The sequence below is a fragment of the Corvus brachyrhynchos genome, unplaced genomic scaffold (assembly GCF_000691975.1).
Source record: "Corvus brachyrhynchos isolate BGI_N302 unplaced genomic scaffold, ASM69197v1 scaffold253, whole genome shotgun sequence".
In the NCBI taxonomy this organism is placed as follows: Eukaryota; Metazoa; Chordata; class Aves; order Passeriformes; family Corvidae; genus Corvus; species Corvus brachyrhynchos.
The window spans coordinates 1,029,401-1,037,656 of record NW_008237231.1 but is presented as its reverse complement, the minus strand read 5'-3'; positions in this window follow the sequence as shown (position 1 = coordinate 1,037,656).

Below are 8,256 nucleotides of genomic sequence, written 5' to 3'. Positions count from 1 at the left end.
GATCCTTATGCTCCTGTGAAAGGCTTGGCACTGATCTCGTGAGGTTGGCTCAGGAAGGCTCATCCCCATTCCTGGGGATCTGCAGGTTAGACCCTCCCCACAAGGGGTGGTTGGGACCAAGGCAGACATCTGCCCCAGCACCACCCCACTGTCCACAGTGGCCTGCACTGGCTGACATCCCTCAGAAGAGTCTCCAGAGATGCTGAGGTTGGCCTTTCTTCCCACTGACTGCTGGGGCATCTCAGAAAGATTGGCCTTGCTGGGCTGAAGTTGTGCTTTGGCTGTGTGCACCTAAGTCTTCATCACACAGACAGGTGAGCAAAAAAAAATCGTGCTGGCTTTCTGTATACATCTTTCTCATCTTCCCCCTGCCCCCACCCCCCCACCCTGTTCTCTCCTCTGAGTTTATCTAGGAATAAAAAAGAGTCGATGCAATTGTTTCATTGTCCATGAACTACTTACGGCAAACAGCTTTCCAGTATGCCCTTTATCAAATGGAAAGACTATAGCTTGGTCTTTAGTAATCCTCAGCTTTGAAATTCAAAGAAAAGAATTTGCTGTCTATAAAGTAAACAAATAAGGCTTTTGAATGGAAAACAAACCCCAACCTTTTTTTTTTTTAATTAGCTATATTTTCAGGCTTTCCTCTTTCTGTCTCTTCAGTAAAACATCCAACACTTTTTAAAAGAATTTTTTGTCCAAATGAAATGAGTAGACCTGAAAATATTTTCAATTTTTTCACAATAGCTTGTCCTGCAGGTCCATCCAGTTTTCACAAGAGTGTGAAAGGTCCAAGAGATGGACAAAATAAGTATTGCTTGAGCTAAAAACATGACAGGGTCTCTCTGCATTTCCTGGGGTTTAAATCAGGCCCTAGAGCGAGGTTGTTTTGCCAGCTGTGATGTTTCTCCCTGAGCTCACTGCAGACTGCAGCTACATTTTGCAGTAAACATTAACTGCTTCTCTACTGCAATTTTCACATTTGTCCAGAAACATATTATAGGAAAATGAAGAAATAGTACAATATTTACAGATCAGATGAATTTATGTATTCACCTCAGTGAACTGTTCTTAGGAAAGATAGTGAGAAATAAACTGTGAATAATTCATCCCCAGTCCTACCAAGAGGAAGATGGGAGAAGAGGCATTTTAAAATCTCACTCAATGTGTCAGCAATTTTCTCCAGGCTTTTTTTTAGCTCAAATGGTTTTTAGCAAAATTAAAAAAAAAAAGGTGTTAAAATAAGTCTTTTTCAGACGTTTTCAGGGAATGTTTCTAATGGAAAAAGGTGCATACAAACCCCAATGCACCTAATTTAATACTCTTGACATTTTCTGGTAGCTGGGATTACACAGAATGAGGAAATTATGCAGAATGAGTAAAAGCTATTGAAGCACGTGGACCTGCCTCCTCTTACTGCCTTCCTGCCACCAAGCTGGTTTTAGGTTAGAATGTGCTAGCTAGGGTGAAAGGCTGGTGAGAAATTAGGGGTTGCCACTCTGCTTGCGTTATCTTTCTATGGCAGAAACCAGGATATTCCTGCAGCGAGGTGTGCCTCCTATTGGCAATTCCCACCTGTATAGCACGCTACCCTTTAGAAACACTTGAAATTGGGAGAGTAGCTATTAATGATTTACGTCCTCCGACATGCATTGATTGGTGTATCTAGAATGTAAGCAGGAAAATGCCATAAGATTTCCATAACTTGGCTTCCTGAAGTTGCCTGACTTGGCTTTGACTTTTACAATGCCATGAAATCATAACATAGGCTCCATGGGTACTGGGCAGTCCCTCAAGGTCCCATTTGCGTGCTGCTTCCAGAGGGCACTGCAATGATATTTGAGTTCCTGAACACCCTCCTGTGTTGGGGTGGTGTGCTCATGGCGTGGGTGCAGCACCGGTGCTGTGCTGCTCTGCCTGTGCTCAGCCCAGGGCTGCTGCCTGCCCTCCCTGCACCGCAGCAGTGCTGCGTGTGGGGTGCCCGAGCTGAGCCGTGCTCCACCTTGTGCTGCTCCAGCTGCCCCAGCTGCGAGTCTCGTCTCTTCCTCCCCTGGGAAGTGGATATCAAACACCGACATGAGAGGCTGGACAGATCCACAGTCCAGCTTAGGAAGGGAACGTTCTTGTAGCCTGCATTGATGTACAAAACCCAGGGGCAGTCAAGTCCCTGTTGAATTCCCCAGAGAAGACAAGCCTGTGTCTTTCCTTCTGAGTCAGCAGACCTGCTTGGGTCTGGCATCTCCTTCCAGAGCTGCACATGTGGTCATGGCCAATCCTGGGCCTGAGTGGCCCTTGGCACAAGGGGCTTCTCAGCTACATGCAGATGTACTACAAATTCAAGCAGCAGAGGAGGGCAGTGGTGTTCCTTCAGGGCTGCTCTTTGCCGCAGGACTGTGACCTTACAGTACTTCTAGTGCTTCATTAATTCCAGGAGGTGACATCCTATTAGACCTCCTTATCACATTCCAGAAGTTTATTTCAGAAATATTACATGGACTGTAAGTGGGACAGCTGTTCCCTTGTGACACTGTTATTAGCATGGATCCCCTTTGTCAGGAGTCCCGGAGCTCCTGCTGCTGCTCCTCTCCCAGGCTCAGTTTAACGCTTTGCTTTTTCTTTCAGCCCAAAAGAACTCAAATGAAGGTCCAACAAGGTGTACCAGGCAAGGAGGCTTGGAGAGCTGGGCAAGGGGCAGGACCGAGGGCAGGTCAGGCTACTCTGAGGCTGACCAGCCTGGCACAGTGTTACTCCTGTGCAGCTGTGCCTGTGCTACTAAATAAAACAAATCAGGGCCATCATTTGCCCTGAGAGGGGGAGGTATGGCCCAGCTGCCCTGCCTATAGCTCTCTTCCCTCTTAAGATGGGATGATCATATCCAGACTGCCTCCAGTGCAGGGTCCCAGTGTCATGCTGCAGAAGCCGTGCTTGGGGACATGCCTCTGTGGGGGCTCAGCCTGTATGTCCTGGGTGGACAAATGGTACTTTTTGGACTAGTGGGAAGCACAGAGGTGGAGGTCATCTGTATGGCAAAGCGGGGAATCTCTGGGGTTTTAGAGGGGAGCAGAGCCCTCCACTCCTGTGTGCCTGGACGCTTTGCTGAAAAGACAAGGAGGAGCAGAGACACAGTCCTGACAAATTTATGGGTAGGTGAATCCTGTCACATCTTTTTTTTTCAATCTGGAGCTTACTAAATTACAGCAACCCAGTAAATAAGGATTTGCACCTAGCCATGTGTGAATTGTGGCAAGCTGTGCATTGTTCAGTAAAAGGGCCTGCCTCCTACAGAGGATACTTTTGGGTTTATGGTAAACCTGGTGGGACTGAGATCAAATAATACAACATGCCTTTTTCCTCACTTGCTATGTCATGTGCAACCTGATAACCTGTGATGGGAACCTGAAACTTCTGAATAAAGCACAACAGAAAGGGAATACAAAATACAGAGCAGTGAATGGGACAGACATGCAGAGCTGGTGGGCACTGGATCTGAATTCAGAAGAACAAATTTCCTTCCTCCATGAGGACAGGGCTTGGTGGGTACCAAGTACATCATGAAGTCCCTCAGGGTGGGCACGGGGGATGCTGCAGACAGATGGCTCCAATTTTTGTCTCTGTTGTGCACTCAAGTCAGTCACAAAACTCATCACCTCCTGCATGTCTTCCGTGATGTGTTTTGGACAAGACATGCACTAATGAGACTGAATCCCAAATCCAAGGTTGTATTTGTAGGTGGGATCAGCAATATTTCTTGCTGAGATTATGGTTGTTTTACAGGCATCAGCCTGCTAAAGTGCCAAAGGTGTTTATGAAATTCATAGCTTGAACAATTAAGAAAACCTGGGTCCGAGCTGAGTGGTTATGGATGAAGAACAGAGGACTGTTGTGAGGGAAGGAAAGCAGCCCAAATAACCTGATTTTAGAAACAATCTCTGCGTAACGAAACTGGAACAGGCTTTTTGTGCTCTTGCCTACTGCATTCTTAAATCTGTAGCTGTCTGAATTTCTGCTGAAGAAGGGATTTTGCGGTTAGTTGGTAAAACCCAGTTATTTATACAATCATGTTTTATTTGCAGTTTTCTGCCCAAAATAAAATGTATTTCCCTGACATTTCTAAACCAGCTCTGTTATGCCTGGTTAGTGCAGCAAAGCCAGAAGCACCAGCCTTGGCCAGTAATCACAGTAAGTCCCATTTTGGGTACCACTGCTGACCAAGTAAAAACTGATGGTGGGGTCGATCATGATCAAAAATATTTGTTGCTGGATGCAGAAAGCTCTGTGCCCTACATCTGTCTCCAGCTGTGTTCAGCCCTGTTCTGTCTGGATGTGATCTCTGAGTCCTGCCAATCTCACTGTAAGTACTTGGGGCCCAACAGCATTTTCTAAGTCACTGTGACTGTCACCAGTTTCCCTGAATTTGAATGGGGCTCTGCTTGGCCACTTTTCCCTCCAACCAAGTTTAATAGACTGTATTTCTTTAGAGGACTAACGGGGCAAGACCTTCTTTTACTTCCAAGTTAAATGGCTTGGGAGACAGTAAGCAGGCAAAGGCATGCAGTCATGCCTCTGGGGGTGGGGAGCAAGCAGGCTCCTTGGCTCAGAGTATCCTGTGCATCCTGCCCCCCTTGGATAACACACACTCCTTGGCTGACATTTCCCCAGCACCTTCCGTTCTCTCAGACTGGTCATACCCAAGCCACGTGCTGCAAACCTCAGAAAATAATTGGCACAGAACCAATAACTTCTTGTTATTAGGAAAACTGCACGTAGAAAACAACACAAACTAGCAAGGTTCTCGTGCCATTATTGCCCAGGTAATCATCAACAATTTCAACCCTTGTCAGTGTGTCGGGGTGGAAAAACTGAACTTTAGCTCAAGCTAATGAAGCAACATCCCTCTAATGTTGCCTGGAATAACAAGTTTCTTGTCTGACCTGGCACAGATTGCTGCTTCTCTCCAAAAGCATAACAAGCCCCACAGGAGCTCTGCAGAGGATCAGTGTGGTTCCCTGGCTGTTCCTGATGGATTAAGAGATCCTTCTATCATCCAGGGTTGACACAGGTTCAGTGTCATGTCATCCAGCCTGAGCAGTCTATTAGGTGTCAGATGGTTGCTTAGGTCCTATGGGCAAAGTACTGATCTTGTTAATGTTATCAAATCAAGTCAAAGAGTGCACAGACTTGCACCCTTGACCCTCTCTTGCAGGGAAGAGTCATAATCATAGAATCATTTAGGTTGGAAAAGACCTCTAAAGTCACTGAGTCCAACTGTTAACCCAGCACTGCTGTGTTCACCACTAAACCATGTCACACCAACCCCTGGTGACATATCTACGCATTTTCAAACATCTCCAGGGATGATGACTCCACCACTTTCCTGGGCAGCCTGTTCCAATGCTTGATAATCCTTTCAGTGAAGAAATTTTTCCTAATAAAATCTAAACCTCCCCTGTGGAAATTTGAAGCCATTTCTTCTTGTTCTATCACTTGTTACCTGGGAGAAGAGGCCAACCACCACCGTGCTACACCCTCCTTTCAGGCAGCTGTAAAGAGTGATAAAGTCCCCCCTTGAGCCTCCTTTTCTCCAGGCTAAACACCCCCAGCTCCCTCAGCTGCTCCTCACAGGACTTGTGCTCCAGACCCTTCCCCAGCTCCGGTGCCCTTCTCTGGACACGCTCCAGCCCCTCAATGTCTTTCTGGCAGTGAGGGGCCCAGAACTGAACACAGGATTGGAGGTGTGGCCTCAGCAGTGCCGAGTACAGGGGGACGGTCACTGCCCTGGTCCTGCTGGCCACACCACTGCTGATCCAGGCCAGGATGCCATTGGCCTTCTTGGCCACCTGGGCACAGCTGGATCATGTTCTATGATGGGTAGGAGTTCATTCTTGCTGACACTTTAGCCAGACCACCTACCTGGAAAGTGTCTCCTGTGATGCAGAAAGCTCCGGAAGATGGCAGATAACACATCTTCCAATAAAGAAGAACTGGAAGATACTTCAGAGGGGCAAGTGCCAGAGGCGCCCTGAGCCAATGCTTTCAACACTGCACTTTCAAGCAGAGCATCTTGTAACCATGAAAAGGTTTGCACTGTGCAGAATGGGTAGCACTGAGGAGCACATCCAAGGGTGAAGGGAAGGTGGGGTGCCCGGCTCCAGCTGCCATAAACACTGAGTGCACGCTGGCAGGTCACCTATTCACTGCTGCAGGATTATGTCCATGACCTGATTCAAAGAGAGTCATGCTGACAGCTGGTTTGGTAGTGCACAGGTTTGATATTAACAGTTACCTAATCAAGCCCTGAGAGGCTAAAACAAGTAGTTTCCTATTCCAGGGAAGGGAATGAAAGATAGAGTATTAATAGAGGAAGGGAAGGAAAGGTATGATAGCTGAGCAGGGAGTGGATCTCCTATTTGCCCCTTAGCCATATAACACTTGAGTCTGTGGGCATAAGCGTGGGTGACTGTGTGCTGCTCACTTGCTTCTTTCTTGCAGTTGTACACCCTCAGGTAATGAAGTCTCCATCTGTTCATGCAGAGATGTGTTAATTGATTTTGTAGAAAGCAAAAAGTGGATGTAACTATTCATCAGTGATGCACAAACTGTGATTACTGAGACAAGAAGAGGGCAAAGAACATTTATCGCAAACAACAGAGGAAGCTTAACCTTAGTGATGCAGCTATCTAGTGTTGAAAGACTTTGCTCCCAATACATTACTGGTCAGTAGTCCTGTTAAAAGTTATTGTTCACTCTTAACACTTGTCTTTCCAAGACCCAGAACATACACCCAGCAAAACAGACTGGGAGAGCAATTATAATAGATGTGGATTTTGACTAAGAGGAAAGAAGAAGCACTGGCAGGGCCTGGGCTGAGAGTGCTGGTTTGGACTGTTCCACTAATTTGGCTGTTCAAACTTTTTTTCTGGATTAAATCCTGACAGTCTCAAAAGCTTTTTCAGCTTCATTTCATAGCCTGGAGAAGCATCTGGGTCCTGGAGAGGGAAGGGGTTACTGGATTGTTGAGAATATCCATGTTTTTACTTCTTCTCATTTATTCCATATAAGTACATTGCTCTGAGAAAGAATAACAGTTTCTTTTCATTAGTTAGTTACAAAACTCTGGTCTACATTGTCTTGAGTCAAGGTTTATTTCAGATTTCATCCCACTTACACAGGGTCAGTGACTGATGTAATTAGAAAGTCATTAGAGACCTCTTGACTCTCTTTGGCTGTGTATAGACACCTCAAAAATGAAGGGTGAGTCTGTGTTGAGAGAGGATCTTCTCCTGCTTTCCCCCACTATCAAGTCAATCCAGCCCTTATTAGGGGGCTGTTATTATTAGGTCTGTTTTTTTTCTAATGAACACAAAGCAATGCAACCAAATCCTTTGGGTTCAACTCAGCCCTTGCTAAAACCCATAGCAAGATTCCTCTGGAATTAAGTGAGAGAAGGATCAGATCCTTCATGAGCTTTTCTTGCTAAGTAATACCGGTTTTGGATTTATCTCAATGGATAATACTGAAATGTGAGTGTCAGAATCTCTGCAAAGGGTATTTGTGGTAGTGGTGGGCTAGAAGAGATGTTTTACGTCCTGTTTAGTGGCAGTTTATCTATTCATCACATGCCTTTACATTTGTAGAGAACACCTAAATCTTGCAGAAGTATTAGGTCTTCCAGCCCTGATGGCTTCCCCCTGTCCCAGGCATTGTCTGAGGGTTCTTGTCTGCAGCATCCAGAAACTCAGACTACTGTAAAACCCAGTATCTAACTGATGGTGCGTGCTAAATTGTGCTTTACCAGGGCTCATGCCATGAAGCATTTATAGAGATAAACTTTTGTTGTTTAAATTCAACAATATTCCTGGTTCTAATACAGATACCTAACTTAGTGTGGTTTCCTCTTTACCAGTCCTGAGCTGGACCCAGAGCTCACCCCACATGTTCTCTTTTGCAGACCCCCATGCTTCTTTTTCTTGATTCCTGGATGAAAGTATGTGGCTTGCTATGTATCTCTGAGCTCCACAACTCCAGAAGCAGGGCAGTTGCTTTCTATTTGTTTTTCTATTTCTTGGTGGGGTTTGTGGGGTTTTTTTTGGTGTCTTTTCATTTGTTTGTGGTTTGGTTTTTGTTTTTCCTTCCTCCTCCTCCTCCACCCCCCCCCCCTCTATTTGTTGGTGGTGTTTGTGGGGTTTTTTTTGGTGTCTTTTCATTTGTTTGTGGTTTGGTTTTTGTTTTTCCTTCCTCCTCCTCCTCCACCCCCCT